The sequence below is a fragment of the Nannospalax galili genome, unplaced genomic scaffold (assembly GCF_000622305.1).
Source record: "Nannospalax galili isolate Female #2095 unplaced genomic scaffold, S.galili_v1.0 scaffold45, whole genome shotgun sequence".
Lineage (NCBI taxonomy): Eukaryota > Metazoa > Chordata > Mammalia > Rodentia > Spalacidae > Nannospalax > Nannospalax galili.
This window is the reverse complement of record NW_008355775.1, coordinates 4839138-4857129: the sequence shown is the minus strand read 5'-3', so window position 1 is coordinate 4857129 and position 17992 is coordinate 4839138. Positions and strand designations below refer to the sequence as shown.

Genomic DNA, 17992 nt, shown 5'->3' with positions numbered 1-17992 from the left:
TTTCATTATTTCTGCCCTGACTTTTGTTATTTCTTCTCTTTTGCTGGGTTTGGGTTTCATTTGTTCTTGCCTTTCCAACATCTTGAGTTGCAGTGTTAGGTCATTTATTTGGGCTCTTTCTAACTTTTTAATGTATAGAGCTATAAACTTCCCTCTTAGAACTGCTTTTAAAGTGTCCCAGATATTTTGTTATGTTGTATTGTCCTTTTCGTTGAGTTTCAGTATTTCTTTTATTTCTTTCTTAATTTCTCCTTTGACCCACTCATTGTTTAGGAGTGTGTTGTTTAATTGCCATGAGTTCCTGTAGTGACTAGGGCTTTGTCCAGTGTTGAATTTAGCGTTATTGCATTGCTTTCTGATAGAATGCATGGGATTATTTTAATTTTTTTGTATTTGTTAATTTGTTTTGTGGCTCAGTATGTGATCAATGTTTGAAAAACTTCATGGGGTGCCAAGAAGAAAGTATATTCTTTGGTGCCTGGGTGGAGTATTTGAAAGATGTCTGTTAGTTCCATTTGATGTATAGTATCATTTAATTCAGATGTGTCTCTGTTTATTCTTTGTCCAGTTGATCTATCTAATGGAGACAGTGGGGTATTGAAGTCCCCTACTATTACTGGGCTGGGGTTAATCTGTGTCTTAAAGTCCTATAGTGTTGCTTTTATGAATTTAGGTGCACCAGAGTTTGGTGCATATATGTTAAGGATTGTAATATCTTCTTGGTCAATTGTTCCTTTGATCAGAATGAAATGTCCCTCCTTATCTCTTCTGATTAGTTTTACTTTGAAGTTTATTTTGTCAGATATTAGAATTGCAACCCCTCCTTGTTTCTTAGTGCCATTTGCTTAGAATAATTTTTTCCATCCTTTTTCCTTAAGGAAGTTTCTGTCCTTGAAGTTCAGATGAGTTTCTTACAGACAGCAGAAAGGTGGATTTTGTTTCTTAATCCATTCACTTAGTCTTTTTTTTTTTTAACTCAACAGACCAAAAGGTTTAGCTTTCTATTGAACTTGTTAACAAAAGGTTTAGTCAAAAAAACCAAGGCTCATGTCATCATCAGATTCCTCTGATTCTTCTTTCTTTGGTTCTACTTTCTTCTCCTCAGCCAGGCCAGTGGCAGCAGAGAGGGCAGGACCACCTGCTGGAGTGGCACCAGCTGCTGGAGCAGGTCCACCAACCCCTATGTTGCAGATGAGGTTCCCAATGTTGACATTGGCCAGGGCCTTTGCAAACAAGCCAGGCCAAAAGGTTCAACATTGAAGCCAGCTGCTTTAAAAAGAGAATTGATCTTATCATCCATCATGCTGACCTCGTCATCTTGCAGGATGAGTACGGAGTAGATGCAGGTGAGTTCAGACACTGAGGCCGTGCTGTGGACTGCTGGCAAGGTGCTAGTCACCAGATGAAGTGAGGTTCTCACCCCAACGTGGCCTTAGCTTCCTTGGAAGGATCGAGCACGTTGGCAGCAACTGGGGATAGCCTGTGTATTTTGATTTTGGAGTTCACTCCATTAATATTTAAAGTTATTATTGAAAGATGTGTATTGGTTGTTGTCATTTTGATTGCTGTTTGTGTTCTCTAATTTTGTGTTTCCTTGATTATACCTTTATGTATTTTCTTTTGTTGCCCATGGTGTATAGTTATTTCACTCTCTGCTCTCTGTATTGGTTCACGTATTCTTTGAAGGGCTGGTTTTGTGGACATGTATTCTTTTAGGCTTTTCATGTCATGGAAGATTTTTCTTTCCCCCTCAACTATAATAGATATTTTTGCTGTGTAAAATATTCTGGGCTGACACCTATTGTCATGTAGATCTAGACATACCTTGGTCCAAGCTCTTCTGGCTTTCATAGTTTGCATTGATAAGTCAGCTGTAATTCTGATGGGCTTTCCTTTGTATGTGACTTGTTTTTCTTTTGCTGCTTTCAGTATTCTCTCTTTGTTTTGTACATTTAGTGTTTTTAGTATGATATGTAGTTAGGAGTTTCTTTTGTGATCCTGTCTATTTGGTATTCTATGTGTTGTCTGTATTTGTATGGGGATGTCTTTCCTTAATTTCTGGAAATTCTCTTCTACAATCCTGTTGAAGACCTGGTCTACACCATTAATCTAAAACTCTTCTTCCTTTGTTCTTATGATCTGTAGATTTGGTCTTTTCATGGTGTCCCACATCTCTTGCATAGTCCATTCCTGTGTTTTTTAAAATTTTCCATAATCTTTCACCACATGAAAGCAGGATCTGTGTGCTCTCAGGCAGTCTACCGTCTCAGATTGTCTGCTAGGATCTCAACCTTGGCCTACCAAAGCCAGATCTACCCTGGGGCCTTGGGAGGTGCCTTATGAATTCCCAGGTTGGGGGATGTATATGGCGCAATTAGGGGAAGCTCACCACCATCTGGAGGCAGGATCCAGGGGCCCTCAGGCATTCCTCTGCATTCTCAGCCCCTCGTGTCCAAGAGAGTCCAGAGGGAGGCCAGAACTGGGCACTCTGGTGGTCTGCTGAGATCAGAGCTGCTGCATGATGGAGGTCAGAACCCACTCTCTCAGGCTGTCTGCTAAGATCTCAGCCTTACCTTACCAAAGCTTGATCTGCCCTGGGGCCTTGGGAGGGGCCTCACGAAATCCCAGGTAGGGGAATGCGTATATTGCAACTAGGGGAAGCTCACCACCACGTGGAGGCAGGATCTGGGGGCTCTCAGGCAGTCCCCTGTGTTCTCAGCCACTCTGTCCGAGATAGGCCAGAGGGAGGCCAGAACTGGGCACTCTGGCGGTCTGCTGAGATCAGAGCCACTACACTGATGGAGGTCAGAACCTACCCTCTCAGGCTGTCCCTTATTTTTTTCTTAAATTTCTCCTTTGACCCATTTGTCATTCAGGAATGTTTTGTTTAATCTCCATGTGTTCGTGTAGTCACTAGGGTTTCTTCCAGTGTTGAGTTTAGGCTTTATTGCATTGTGGTCTGATAGAATGCATGGAATTATTTCAGTCTTTTTGTATTTGTTGAGGCTTGTTTTGTGCCCCAGTATGTGATCAGTTTTGGAGGATGTTCCATGAGGTGCTGAGCAGAAAGTATATTCTTTGGTGCTTGGGTAGAATAATTGTTAGATGTCCGTTAGATCCATTTGATGTATGATATTGTTTTATTCTTCTGTGTCTCTGTTGATTCTCTGTCCTGTTGACCTATCTAATGGAGACAATGGGGTACTGTAGTTCCCTGTTACTAATGAGTTGGGATTAATCTGGGTCTTCATGTCCTGTAGTACTGTTTTTATGAAGTTGGGTGCACCGGAGTTTGGTGAATATATGTTCATGATTGTAATATCTTCTTGGTCAATTGTTCCTTTGATCAGAATGAAGTGGCCCTCTTCATCTCTTCTGATTAGTTTTAGTTTGAAGTCTATTTTGTCAGACATTAGAATTGCAACTCCTACTTTTTTCTTAGTACCATTTGCTTGGAATATTTTTTTCCATCCTTTCACTTTAACGTAGTACCTGCCCTTCAAAGTGAGATGCATTTCTTGCAGACAACAAAAAGATGGGTTTTGTTTCTTAATCCATTCAACTAGTCTATGTCTTTTGATTCGGGTGTTTAGTTCATTGATATTTAAAGTTATTAATGAAACATGTGTATTGATTCCTGTCATTTTGATATCTGTTCATATTCTTGGTGTGACTGTGTTTTTTCACAGTCATGCTTTCATTAAATTTCTTTCTCTTATCACTTGGGTGTAGTCATTCCTTTCTTCAGCTCTTTGTATTGTTTCAAGAACTCTTTGATGGGCTGGTTTTATGGACATGAATTCTTTCAGCCTGTTTAAGTCTTGGAAGCTTTTTCTTTCCCCTTCTACTATAGTAGACATTTTGGCTGAGTAAAGTAAGCTGGGTTGGCATCTGTGGTCGTTTAGAACTGGGAATACTTTTGTCCAGGCTCTTCTGGCTTTTATAGTTTGCACTGAAGAGTCAGCTGTAATTCTGGTGGGTTTTCCTTTATATGTGGCTTATTTTTCTTTTGCTGCTTTTAGTATTCTCTCTTGGTTCTGTACATTTAGTGTTTTTAGTATGGTGTGCCATCTAGAGTTCCTTTTCTGGTCCTGTATGTTTGGTGTTCTATGTGGTTCTTGTATTTGTACGGGCATATCTTTCTTTAGTTTTGGGAAATTTTCTTCTACAATCCTGTTGAAGATCTGGTCCATACCCTTATTCTGAGATTCTTCTCTTCCTCTATGCCTATGATATATAAATTTGGTCTTTTTATGGTGTCACACAGTTCATGCCTATTCCATTCTTGTGTTTTTTCAAATTTTTCATAATCTTTGCTTGAGTGGTGTAATTTGTCCACTTTATCTTCCAAGTTTGATATTCTGGTTTCCATGTCATTCATCCTATTTGTGAGGCTTCCTCCTGTCATTTCTAATTGGCTTATTGAGTGTTTCACTTCCTTCATTTCAGGCTGTGTATTTTTCAATATTTCTAACTCTTTTCTAAATTCATTCAGAAGTTTATCCCTGTCGTCTTTCAGTTCTTTGATTTCTTTTTGTGTCCTTTAAATTCACTGAATTCCTTTATCATGTTTATAATTGTTCTTTTCAATTCTATGTGCCTGTTATTTCTAGGGGTTTCTTATTGTATTCCTCTACAGGACTGTTGGTACTTTGTGGGAATATATTAAATATATTATTTGGGTTTTTCATGTTGTTATTTTTTCTCTGTGACTTTGACACATGGATTTCTTGTGTGAGACTCAAGCCTTCCTTTGTTGAGTTGAGGTCTGCTTCTTTTTGTAAACTTTATGTGCCTTTGTGGTTTACTTGTTAAGCGTGAAAAGCTGGTTGGTGTAGTCTTCTGGTTCTCTCTTTTGATTTTATATTGGAGGGGCCAGATGGCTTTTGTCCAGCTGTTCAGCTGTTCCCACAGATGCCCAATTCAGATCAGGATCAGATGCTCTCAGGCTTTTTCCTAAGGTCTGAATCCCTCTAGTCAGCAGGCATAGTACAATTTGGGAGGATTGCTATATAGAGGTAGGATTCAGGACTCTCAGGTAGTCAGGGAAGGAGGCTGGTCTCAGCAATCCACGGTGGATGTGGGACAGCCAGGGATGAAAGCTGGTCTCAGTTATGCAAAGGCAATATGGGGGAGGGAACAGGCTTTGAGTACTTCCGGGGACCAGGCCAAGGTATTGGGTTGGTCTGTGTGCAAAGGATCAGGAAGCAGTGGGGAGTCTGGGCCAAGGGGGCAGTCCAGAGGTCTGGGGTGCCAAGAGGAGAAATGGGCCAGTGCCCATGCTAGGAGGGAGATATGGGGTGGGGGAGCTGGGAGGGTGAAGAAGGCTGTGGTATTTCAAGGCCCAGTGGGCATGGCCAAGCTTACCCAGGAAAGATGCTGGCCTCTGGATGCCGGGGGCTGGGCTGGCCAGGGATGAGGGCTGGTCTCAGGTTGGCAAAGGCATGGTGGGGGAGGGAACCAGCCCCAAGACCGACATATTGGGTCGGTCTGGGTGTAAAGGATCAGGAAGCAGTGGGGAGTCTGGGCCAAGGGGGCAGTTGAGAGGACTGGGTTACTAAGAGAAGAAATGGACCAGTGCCCACGCCAGGAGGAGAGACGGGGTGGGGGACCTGGGAGGGTGAACTTTTTTTTGGTCTTTTTGAGACATAGTCTCAATGTAGACCCAGCTGGCCTGGAACTTGCTGTGTAGACCAGGCTGGCCTTGAATGCAGAGATCCACCTGCCTCTGCCTCCCAACTGCTGGAATTAAAGGCGTGTGTCACCATGCCTGGTTCTCTCTGCCTCTTTGTAGTTACTTTCTCTTCATCTCCACATCCTGCTCCAAGCAACTACTGTTAGAAGTTTTGTCATTAGAGAATAACTGGGCTGTTTGAGGGTTTCGAAGGAGCGGAATCATTGCAGGGTGTCTCTACTCTTTGGTGTCTAGATCCCCTCCTTTGCATAATGAAGCATGTCCACATTGTTGAATGGATGAGGATTTGTTCCCTGTTATTGCTCAATAGTATTGCATTATATGAGTATACCAAGATTTTTTTCATCCATTCACTTGCCAAATATCTAGGTTGTTACCAGCTCTGACTCTTCAGTGATGCTTCTAAGAACATTTCTATAGTCACAGTCTTTTCACAGATGCATTTGTTTTGGGTCAAGATGGAGGAGTACAATTGCCAGGTTAGGTAGGTAAATGTATGTAAATGTATGTTCAACTGTGTGAAAAGCAACCAAGGTATTCTTCAACGTAGCTCGAAATTTTAGTTCTCTGTGTCAGAATTTATAGTGTGTCAGAATTTATGGTTCTCTGACTGTGTTGACTCTTGTTATTGCTGATCTTCTCAATTTTTGCCACTATAGTGGTGAATAGTAGTGTCATGTGCATTTTAAATTTCTTCTTTTGATGATCAGTGAAATTTTCAGGTGCTTGTGGTTACTCATTCATCTATCTCTCTGCCCATTTTAATTCTTTGATTGCTTGTGTTGTGTTATAGGAATTCTTTGTGTTCTGAATAAAAATCCTTTTTTACCTGTGTGTGTGTGTGTGTGTGTGTGTGTATGTGTGTGTGTGTGTGTGTGTGTGTGTGTAATATTTACTTCAAGTCTTTTGCTTACCTTTTGATTTATCTTGAATAGTGTTTTTCTTTTAATTTTATTTTATGTGTATGCATGTATTGGCTGCATGTAGGTAAGTGCACCCGTGTCTTGCAATGCCCACGGAGGTCAGAAGAGGCTGTCAGAGCCCCTGTGACTGGAGTTACGGACAGTTGATAATTGTTATGTGGGTGCTGGGATTTGAACCCGGGTCTTCTGTAAGAACAACCAGTGTTCGTAACCGCTGAGCCATCTCTCCAGCCCCTGTTTTTTGTATCCTAAGAAACCTTTGCCTATTCCCACAGTGTAAAGATTTGCCCCCCCCCATGTTTTCTTCTTATAGAGGTTTTTCTAGTTTAAACTTTAAGTTTTAGCTCTGTTACATATTTTATTTTGATGACATGAACTGTGGTTAAGGTTTTTTTTTCTCCTTACGGTTTCAAGTTATTTCCATGTCATTTGTATAAAAGACTGTGTTACAGAAATAATCAGAGATCAACAGCAGATATCAGGTGAGGAGCAGGAGTTTAATTTGATGCTAGGGGGACTGATACCACGAATCAAGAAGTCAGACTCCTGTTCAAGTTTTGGGGGATTTTATACTCATGAGGAATGCAAACAAAAGGTACATAGCATATACATGGTAATTAAGTACAGTAACAGAGGGTGTCGAAGGTAATAAAAATGGAAAGGTTACAGGAATGCAAGAGCCTTAGGTCTATACAGGAATGTGATAATTTTGGAAAACAAAAACTTCTTATCCTGGATAACCAAAAAGGGCAGGGGAAGATTCCTGTTTACTTCCCCATTACTGGAGTTCTTAATTATCATCACATTGCAAAGTCCTTTAGCATCTGATAAGTTCTACTTCCATAATAACTGTTCGAACATATTTGATTATGTTCAAACATAATCAAATATGTGTGAACAGTCTTTTCTACAAAGCTTTATTTTGAATTTGACTTTGAAAAATGAGCTGGATTTCCTGAAGTGGATATTGCAGACACTGACCTTTCAGGATACAAGTTTTAGAAGATTTGGGAGTATTTTTTTTTAATTTGTTTTATATCAAAACTATCAGGTGAGATAGGAGTCTTAGAAATCTATGATGCCTGTTTCCCCTTTATAAGCTTGACCGGAGATGAGTATAAAATAGAACCCTCTCTCTCTCGCTCTCTCTCTCTCTCTCTCTCTCTCTCTCTCTCTCTCTCTCTCTGTCGGTCTGCGTGTGTGTGTGTGTGTGTGTGTGTGTGTGCGTGTAAATGAGCTGATGGAATTTGTGGACACTGCAAAAGCACTTAAATATTATGCAATCTGAAATACTCATTTAGAATTTAACCACTTTTATTACTTTTTATGTTTATAACCTAATTTTAAATAAGCTTTTCTATACCTTTGGTTTTCTCATATCTGAATTGCTATTTAAGTGACCTTTGGTTAGCTTTATTTGCTTCTCCTTGTGAAATAAAAATGCTTTGTGCCTATCCAAGGCATTTCAAGCTCTAGAAGTCCGTGAGGGTTTTGGGGGATGGACATTGGTTTCTGAAGCGGGCATGCTAGTTCAGTTCTGCTGAGAGGAGGGGCATCTTGGCATATATTCATGTGCCAGGGTGTGGGATGTATGTAGATGGATGATAAAGAGGCCCAGGTTTGTAATGGACTGAAAGATTAAGAAAGGATGGAAATTTTGAATTCTATTCTTAAGAGATCGCCTGGGTCAAGGCAGAGGAGCTGGTAGGTCATGGAAGCAGGTAGGCATGGATGGTATCTCTGGCTGTTGGGTTTTCCATTTCCTTTTCAGCATTTTCCACTTTTTCCTGGTCTCTCAAGTTGGAACATGTCAGTCTTCTCTGCTTCTGCCCTCATCACAGGTAGAAGCACTTTCCTATCAAAGAAAGACGCTTTAGAACGACACTTTAGAACATTTTTGATGGAGCTGTTCCTTTAAAGGTAACAAAATGAAAACTGTAGTCACTTTGAAAGGACAAGTAAAGACAGAAGTCTAGGAAAAACTAGAAAAGTTTAGAGAAGACATTGAGTTTTTCCGGAACAGGATTTTGACCTTACGTTAACCCCCTGCTTAGCCATTTGAACAGTCCAACTCAGACATGCTGGCCTTGGTACTTCCTGGCCTCAGCCTCTAGTCTAGGTCTCTTGGGGTTCACAGGTTGGGAGGCTCTGCTTGTTCCTTTGCTCCTCAGCAGTCCTCGCCTCTGGAGATGTTTATCTCAGGCCTTCTTAATCCTGAAGGGGCCCTGGCCCTAAGTCCATTTTTAAGACTGTGGCAACTTGGCTGAGTAAGGTTCTTTCTGCACTGCTTGGTGGGAGAGGGTCCTTTATGCCTCCAGAATTACTAACACAAACTCTACTTTTCTCTGAAGCTGACCCACTAGTTGAACATCTAACTGGGTGTTCCCCAGTGCTGTTCACTCAGAAGTGTGGGTCATCATGCTAGGAGGGGCCTCTGTGATTGTGCCCACCTCTTCTGCCCACCAGAAACAATTTTCTCTTTGAAAACCCCACACTGTGTAACAAATTCTTACTGTGATAATTTCAGTTGAAGATAAGTTTGTTGCCTCCTGTGAAAGTTTGAGGGTGGGCTATGGTTGGACATGGCTACATGAGGGGCTTTTCTCTCTCTTCCTTCTGCTCTCCTTCTCATGTTGTATTAGTTACTTATTGTGGTGGCCTTAGCTGCTCTACCCTTTACACCCCGGGGTCCAAGTCCAGGAAAGTGGGGGAGTACCTCCGGAGCTCCTGCGTAGATTTTGCAGTCCTCTCATTCTGAATCCATTTTGTACTCCTGTGGCTGCTGCTATCAAGTGCCTCTGCTTTTTGATGCCTTTTGTTTGACTTCTGTCTTTCCAGCTAATAAAATCTTGTCCTGTTTTCTTTTTATTTGCATTTGCCTAGAACATAATCTCAACAGTTGTTTCCTTCATCCTTTTAGTTTTAATCTTTCTGGTTTTTTCTTTTTTATTAATGAACTTTTCCCCTTAGCATACAAAATAATGGATTTTTGCACTTCATTCTGCCTGATTCATAGTCATTCTGTTGTGCCCAGAGAACGGACCCCCAAGAATAACCACGGAATCCAGAGGGCATGCAAGAACAAAGAGGCTTTATTCGGGCTTAAGCTCGGGCTCTCAGACCTCACCAAAGCAATGGATCTGTGCTGAGAGCCCGGATCACAGGGGTGGAAGCACTTTATAGGTTTTAGACAAAGGGAGGAAAGGAATAACAGAGTCACACTTTGACTGGCCTGAGGAGCCCGTGCTCGCCAACACACTTTTGAATTGATTGGTTATAAGGGATGCAGTCCTGGGGGCTTCTCATTGGTGGGTGCTACCCTCAGAGCTGTGGAATGTGCTGACTGCTATCTGTAGAGCCAGAAGTCTCTGTTTCTACCTTATAAGGCTGCCATATGTCTGGGCTTTCTTGACCTATAGCCTCCTGGGGTGGGGGTGGCAGGTGGTGATTATGACATGCCTGGGCATGTTCAGGCTTGCCTGCAACAGCTAGTCAAAATGGGGTCAATACAGTTTGTCCTCTCAATCAAGCAGTTTACAGAAGGGAAAAGAGCAGTTAGTCCTAAAGAGGGGCAGGCTTCTCGGGAGTCCAGGGCAGGGGGCCAAGGAGGAGGGCTTCACAATTCCCTCTCCACGGGCATTGTATACATAGGTGTACTTACATGCATGTAGGCAAAACACTCATATACATAAAATGAAAAAAAAATAGCAAAAACAAAACCCAACTATGAAAAAAAACTACTCTGTGACCCAGCTATACCACTCCTGGGACTATGGCCAAAGGAATGTAGGTCAGAATACTACAGAAATACCTATATAGCCATGTTTATTGCAGCAATATTTACAATAACCAAATTGGGGAATAAGCCTAGATGCCCATCAATAGGTGAATGAAGAAAATGTGATGTACACATGCATGTACACACAAAGAGTGGAGTTTTATTTAACTCCAAAGCTGGAGATAATTGTATTAAGCAGAATAAGTAAGGCTCAGACAAGTAATATATGCTTTCTTTTACACACCCACAGATATGAAGGAGAATTATCTGGGAAGAAGAAGGGGACTAGCAGGAGTTGGAGGACAGGACAGGAGAGAGTCATGGGAGCAATGTGATCAAAGTACATGATATACTTGAATGCAAATGTACATTGTCACTTTGTACAATGCATATCTGTTGTATTATTTACTTATTGTGATGACAGAGTTTCTGACAGAAACATTTTCAAGAAGAAAGTATTTATTCTCGTTCATAGTTCACACATTCTTCATGGTGAGGAAGTTCATGATAGCCAGCAGCTCCATGGTGCCACAGCCTGGATCTTATGTTGTCTTGAACTTTCCCCCACCAAACAGCTTAGGCCATTATTTTTTAATTTGGTTTCACTCAAGTTTTTAGGCTGCAGACAAAACACAGCTGAATTCTTTGCCCCAATATAAAAAGAATAGGCTGTAGCTCCATTCCTGAGAATTCTTACTGCCTTCCAAAACCCTATGGCACATTCTTTACAATCCGCATTGTAATGAGCACATACAGAACAGCCCATTTAGTTCCACTTACAGCATTCTAGTGTTTCTGAGCCCTTTGACCCACTTCTTCCTGAAAACAGTTCAGAAGGCCTACACACTACATGTTCAGGTGTCTCACAGCAAAGGCCCCTGGTACCAGTTTTCTGTTAGTTACTTTTCTCATCACTGTGACAGAATATCTCTGCCAGAAACAAGTTAAGGAAGGATTTGTTCTGGCTGAGAGTTCAGGAGATATGATCCATCATGCCAGAGAAAGCAAGGAGATACTTGACAGCTGGTTATATCCTGTCAGCAGTCAGGAGCAGAGACCCAGATAGGAAGTGACTGGCCAACTTTCAGTGATCTACTTCCTCCAGTGAAGCTCCAAATCCTAAGCTTAACCTCCCCAAACAGCGCCACCAGCTTGGCATCTAGTGTTCAAACACATGAGCCTATGGGAGATATTTCACATTCAAGCCATAACATGCACTAATAAATAGTTGAAAAATCAACATGCTCCTTCTCCCCTGGACTTCATGCTGAGTTTTCTCTCATGCATTTGGACTATAGAACCTGTGCCTTTGTTTCCCAGACATGTGATTCTGATACAGGCCTGCCTCAGAATACAGTTTGAGGAAATAAGGATTGATACTTCTATGAGAGACAGTTTTTAATCAACATTTAATCTTTAAAGAATAAATTTGGCAGCAGCAAGGTGTGTTACTCAAGAAAATGTTAAAATAGAAATTTTACTAAAATATAATTTGACAAGTTTCGAGTAGGATGTTACTCTTCTAAGTGCAGTTCCAAATAGACTTGTTTTAAAGAGAAAGTGATTTGAATTTACTGTACTTTCAATTAAGAAATCTGGGGGAACACAGGAGACTATAACTTTAACCACCTTGTGAACACAATGTTTGCATGAGGATGTTTAGTAAAGGTATGGTGGATGATGGATTTAACATTCTTCTAATGCTCCCACAAAAGCCCCAAGGATAACAGACAAGTCCATTTTTATCAAGTTTAATGGTTTCTAAATCCTTATCTGCTTATCAAAGAAAGCCTTAATTAGAGCAGTAATTGGGTAACCAGCTGCCTTTTGTGGTCCTGCTAAGAACTTGTCTAAAACACTGGAGTGCAGGTAAGGTCATTCCTTGCCTTTCAAGTTGTTAAATAATGACTTTGCTGCAGGCTGCTAAAAATCAGGTATTAAGAGAGTCTATAGGAAGAAAAATGCAGATAAGGGCTTCACAATAGTTACGCTGATTCTCTCCAGTGGATTAAGGTAGAAGAAAATCCTTCTTCAGCACCAGAGATGGGAGAAAATCCCCTTTTGATTTCTTCCTGAATCAGCTTAGACCTGCCTGGTCTGGTTAGGAACTGAGAAGGCCTCTGTAGTAGGCTCTCTGGATTCAGATGTCTTCATCTGTTATCTCTTTGTGACTTTGGCATTGGGCTTAGTCTCTCAAAGCTCAGGTCACTCATTTTTAAAATGGGAACGATGCTGCTGTCCCAAGCGGAGGTACAGCTCTGAAGGCTGCCCTTATGGGTTTACTTGTTTTGTTTATTTGGCAATACTGGGAGGCTTGAGTCCCTTTCTATAACAGGCACTGGTCGAGGCAGTTGGTATAAGAAAAGCAGAGCAGATGAAGACCCTGTCCCCATGGATTGAAGGGGACCATGTTTTATACAAGGTGATTAGAAATGATTTCATAAACAAGATGACTTTGAATGAGGGCCCAAAGTAGGTGAGGCTATCATATGGAGAGCTGGGAAGAGCAAAAGTTGGTGCAAAGGCCCTGGAATGAAAACTGAACTATGGTGTTTGAAGAACACAAAGAACAGCACAAAGGTCAGTGTGACTAGAACAGAAGGAGAGAGATGATGGGGCAGATCACCATGTAAAAAAGATTTTAGGGCAGGTGAGATGGCTCAGTGGGTAGAGGTGCTTGCTGCCAAGCCTCTGTAAATGAATTTGATTCATGGAACTTACATTGTAGAAAGAGAGAACTGACTTCCACAAGTTATCCTCTGATCTCCACACACACTCCGTGACATGTGCACATGTACACATGTGCATGTGCATGCGTGCACACACACACACACACACATGTACATACAATGAATGGGAAAAATTTTTTTAGATGTATTTTTTTATACATTTAAAAAAGTAATTTTATTTATTTTTTATGTGTATGAGTGTAGTGCACCTGTGTGGTGCAGTGCCCACGGAGGACAGAAGAGGCTGTCAGATCCCCTGGAACTGGAGTTACGGACAGTTGTTAGTTGTCATGTGGGTGCTGGGAATTGAACCCGTATTTTTAAACATTTTTACTGTTGTTTTTTACTTAGCTCTGTTTAAAAACCAAGCTGTATGGGACAGGGGTTTCTTGTACCTCGTTAGAGGATTTTTGACTAAGCTACATGGAAAGGTTCTCCCTCTTGTGTGAGGACTAGGGGTCAGAGAGAGAATGTTGTGTTCTCAGGCTTAGTGTTTTAGCAGTGAGGTGCAGAGGCTTGCAAGTATCACCTGGCTAGGATTCCACAGATCCTGCTGAGTTTGTTCATTTATTTTTAATTTTAAAATTAGATATTTATTTATCGTGAATGGGGAGCACATGTATGTCACGACACGTGAGGAGGTCAGAGGACAACTAAGGTGGGGTTGATTTTTTTTTTCCTTCCACTATGTGGGTCCTGGGGATGAACTCAGGTCTTCAATATTGGTGGCAGGTGCTTTTATCTACTGATTTGCTGGCTCTATTTATTTATACTGCAGATCAAACCCATGCCTGTGCACAAGCAAGTGCACTGAGCTATATCCTTATCTCGTGTTGAATTTTTAAAAATTATTTTTTATTTATTTTTATTTTATGTGTGTTATGCCTGTATGTGAATAAGCGCACCCAGTCATACAGTGCCCACAGAAGCCAGAAGAGGGTGTCAGAGCCCCTGAACTGGAGTTACAGATGGTTGTTAGCTGCCATGTGGGTGCTCAGAACCAAACCCAGGTCTTCTACAAGAGCAGCCAATGCTCTTAACCACTGAACCATCTCTCCAGCCCCTCTTGTTGAGTATTTAAAAAAAATTAATTAATTTTACTTTTTTGTCTTTTTGAGATCAGAGTGTATTGCAGACTGTCTTGAATTTACTTTGTAGCCCACACGAGGCACCTCAATATTGGACTCTCCTTAGTACTGGGCCAACATTTTATTGTTCATTACAAGTCAAAAGAGTAATTGGTAGAAATGATTAAATGTTTAAAAGCTTTATGGAGCGTTTTCAAATCATGTTGACTAATGAGGAATGCGCATTGTTTTTGGCCCTCTTACTTTCAGCTGCTTTTATGTAGTTTTCATTTTTTACATTCGCAGTGAATTTTTACCGAGGTATTTTTTTTTCTGTAATTTCTGTAATTCATTTCTGATTTAAAGGTGGAATCTTAGTTTTAAAAATAACTTGTTTGATAAAGTGTTCTAAATGGAAGTGCTTTTGGATTTATGTCTAACTGCTCTTACAGATGTGATATTTGTGTTCCTTTATTTTGAGAAACTATTGAAGTCTATCAGGCAGACAGAAAAATGCACAAACCACAGTGCTCAGTGCAAGGGATTTTCCCAAAGTGAGCACACCTAAGTCAACAGTGTCTGGGCCAAGAAAGGAACATTACGAATACCCCAAGGCTTCTGTGGCCCATTCCTGTCACTGCCCTCCTTAAACAAATCTGCATATAAATTAATTTTTCCTTTTTGAATTCTTTAAATGAAATTTTATGATGTATATACTGTTTTGTGGCTGATGACTTTTACTCTTTGTATTTGTGCTGTTAAGTAATTTTCCCCATTTCTGAATGGACAATTCATAAGTTATGTATTCATTTGACTGGACTGTTTTGTATTAATTAATAGGTATTCTGTTTATTTTTTGGATATGAGTGAACTAGTGGAATATGGGTCAGATTCCAGTTTTTTCTTCTCTCTCTCTCTCTCTCTCTCTCTCTCTCTCTCTCTCTCTCTCTCTCTCTCATTGATAGGGTCTTCCTTTAGCCCCAGTTGGCCTGGAACTCCCTATGTAGACCAGGCTGGGCTGGATCTTGCAGAGATCCACTTGCCTCTGCTGGGATTAAAGGTGTGCCTTATCATGCCTGGTGTTGACTCTCCCTAATGGTCATTATATGAACTGAGCTCTTAATTGAGTATAGCCCAGTGGATCAGCACTGTGTTTTATGCTTGTTTCTTGTGTCCTAACTCTGTGCTTGTCTTGATATCATAAATAGATTTCTATGTATTTCTTCTAGGTGCTCTACTAATTTCCATGTTATATTTAGAACTAAGTCCATACAAAATTGAACTTTGAGTATGGTATGAGACAGATTTCACTTCCTTCCACATAAATATCCAGCTGACAGTGTATTGAGGAGACTCTCTTCTCCCACTTGACTGTAGTACTCTGTCATAAATCAAGTGACCATACATGGGAATCTTTCTGTACTCTCTTCCGTTCCAACTATTAGTTTGTCTAGCATAATTTCTGTTTCTCACCCTTGCCACTATTGACATGCTTTTCTTGTGTGTGGCTGTCCTGAGCATTGGAAGATGAATAGCTAATTCTGGTCAGTAGCAGCCCCAGTTCATCTTCAGAAATTTTCTAGTCATTGTTAAATGTTCCCCATGGAACATTGCCACTCATTGTGAAACACTATAGCTCTACCTGTGTATATTTGGTAGTGTGACTCCTTTAGCTCTAGGCAACCACTTACCTACTGTGTGTCAACACATTTACCTAGTCTGGACATCTCATGTAAATGAAGTCAACAGATATGTGCTCTTTTGTGTTTGGCTTAAAAGTTTTTTTAAGTTCGTGTATGAGATAACGGATTTTATTATGGTATTTCCATAATACTTTGTTCTTATTCATTCCCCTTCCCAGTCTGCTTCTCTGTCCTGCTGTCCTCTCTCTTGCTGGTCCCTTTCCTCCAACCTCATGAGCCTTCTGCTGTCATGTCATATGTATTCCATTATACTCTTTTTTTCCTACTCCCTGAACCCTTAAGTCTCTTCATGTCTTGTCATGGTCCTCTTCCTAGTTTCATGACCCACACACTCATGCAAGAGCATGCACACACATGCATACACATACAAGTTAGCATCTTCATAAGAAAGAAGACACACAGTGCTTGTCTTTCTGAGTCTGGCTTACTTTGCTTAGCATACTTATTTCCAGTTGCATCTATTTGCCTACAGATGTCACAATTTTATTTTACTTTCCAGCTGGATAAAAATCCCATTGTGCATATGTACCACATTCTCTTTATCCATTCATCAGTGGATGGAAGCTAGGCTGGCTCCATTTCCTAGCTATAGTTAATAGTGCAGTAATAAACATGAATGTGTCTCTGTGGTAGGACTTCAGATTCTGTTTCTACCCAGGAATGTGTAGGTGGTATATGGTAGCTCGTTTTTAGTTTTTCTTCTTTTAGAAACCTCTATATTGATTTCCCCAGTGGCTGCACCAGTTTGTGATCCCACCAGCAATATATGAGGACTCCTCTTTCCTCACGTCCTTGCTGTCAGCATTTGTGGTCATTTGTTTTCTGGACGTTAGTCATTATGTGGAATCTCAAGGTAGTTTACTTTGCATTTCCCTGATGGCTAAGAATGTTGAACTCTTTGAAATATTTATTGCTCATTTATTTTTCTTCTTTAGAATTGTCTATTCAGTTCATTAGCCCCTTTATTGATTAGAAGATTTATTTTGTGTGTGCGTGTTTAATTTTTGCAGTCTTTCTATATCTAGATAATACCCCACTGTCTGATGTATAGTTGTAATCCCATTTGTGACTGCTTCTTTCACTTAGCATGCTTTCAGGTTTTTTCCCATTATATATAATACTTGATTACAATGTGTATTTGGTTGTGTTTACAGTGCTAACCATGAGTTCATTCCCATTGAGAGGGCTTTAAGTCCAACTAGACAGCTATTGATTACCCCACAGATAACAGTGCCCACCACTACTGCTCCAAAAGAGGTAGTTTTCTGATTACCTTTTACTAACAAATAATGTTCCATTGTGTGGATATACCACATTCTGTTGTCCTTTCACTGACTGATAGACGTCTAGATTTTTTCTATTTTTTTTTTTTTATTGATTGATGATGGGAATATTTGTATACATATTTACGTGGATATAGGTTTTCTTTTCTCTTAGGTACATAGCTAGGAATGGAAGTACTGGGTCACTGGATAATTTTATGTTTAGCTTTTTGAAGAACTGTCAGTCTATGGTATTTATTTATTTATTTATTTATTTATTTATTTATTTATTATTTATTTATATGTATGCATGTCTTTTTATGTAGCCTTGGTGGCCCAAGATTTGCTATATAGACCAGCTCTTGAACTTGTACTGATATTTCTGCCCAAGCCTTCCTAGTGCTAGGGTTATAAGCATGTGTTCTCATGCCTGGCTGATGCTCGGTTTATTTTGAGATATTTGTTATTATTAAGAAAGTTATGATTTAAGCATTTTTGTTCATAGAATTCTATCAAATTTTGTATATTGACCCTATATTAGTCATTTGGGCTTCTGTAATAGAATACTACAGTGTAGGAAACCAGGATGCCAGGCCCTAGGGTGAGGTGAGCCTAAAACTTACAGGTCTAGGCTGCATTCTCTGCTAAAGGGAGGGGCACTGAAAACAACGCTCTGATAATCCCTGTCTTGCAGAACACTGCTAGACTGGCAGGAGGAAGTGGCCTGGTCATAAAAGTGCAGGTTCCCTGCTCTGTGGGAAAGCATCTTGGTCAATAACCCTTAGCTCATCTCCTTGTCCTGAACAAATAACTCAGCTATCCCTGGCTAAGAGAT

At 40.5% G+C, this 17992-nt stretch overlaps 1 protein-coding gene and 1 pseudogene across 1 annotated transcript in view; one reads left to right on the top strand and one right to left on the bottom strand.

Moving 5' to 3' along the window:
- Msh3 (mutS homolog 3) overlaps window positions 1-17992 on the top strand; it is a 228423-nt gene that overhangs the window by 56055 nt on the left and 154376 nt on the right. The window lies entirely within an intron of this gene.
- Window positions 1026-5899, bottom strand: LOC108491773 (annotated as a pseudogene).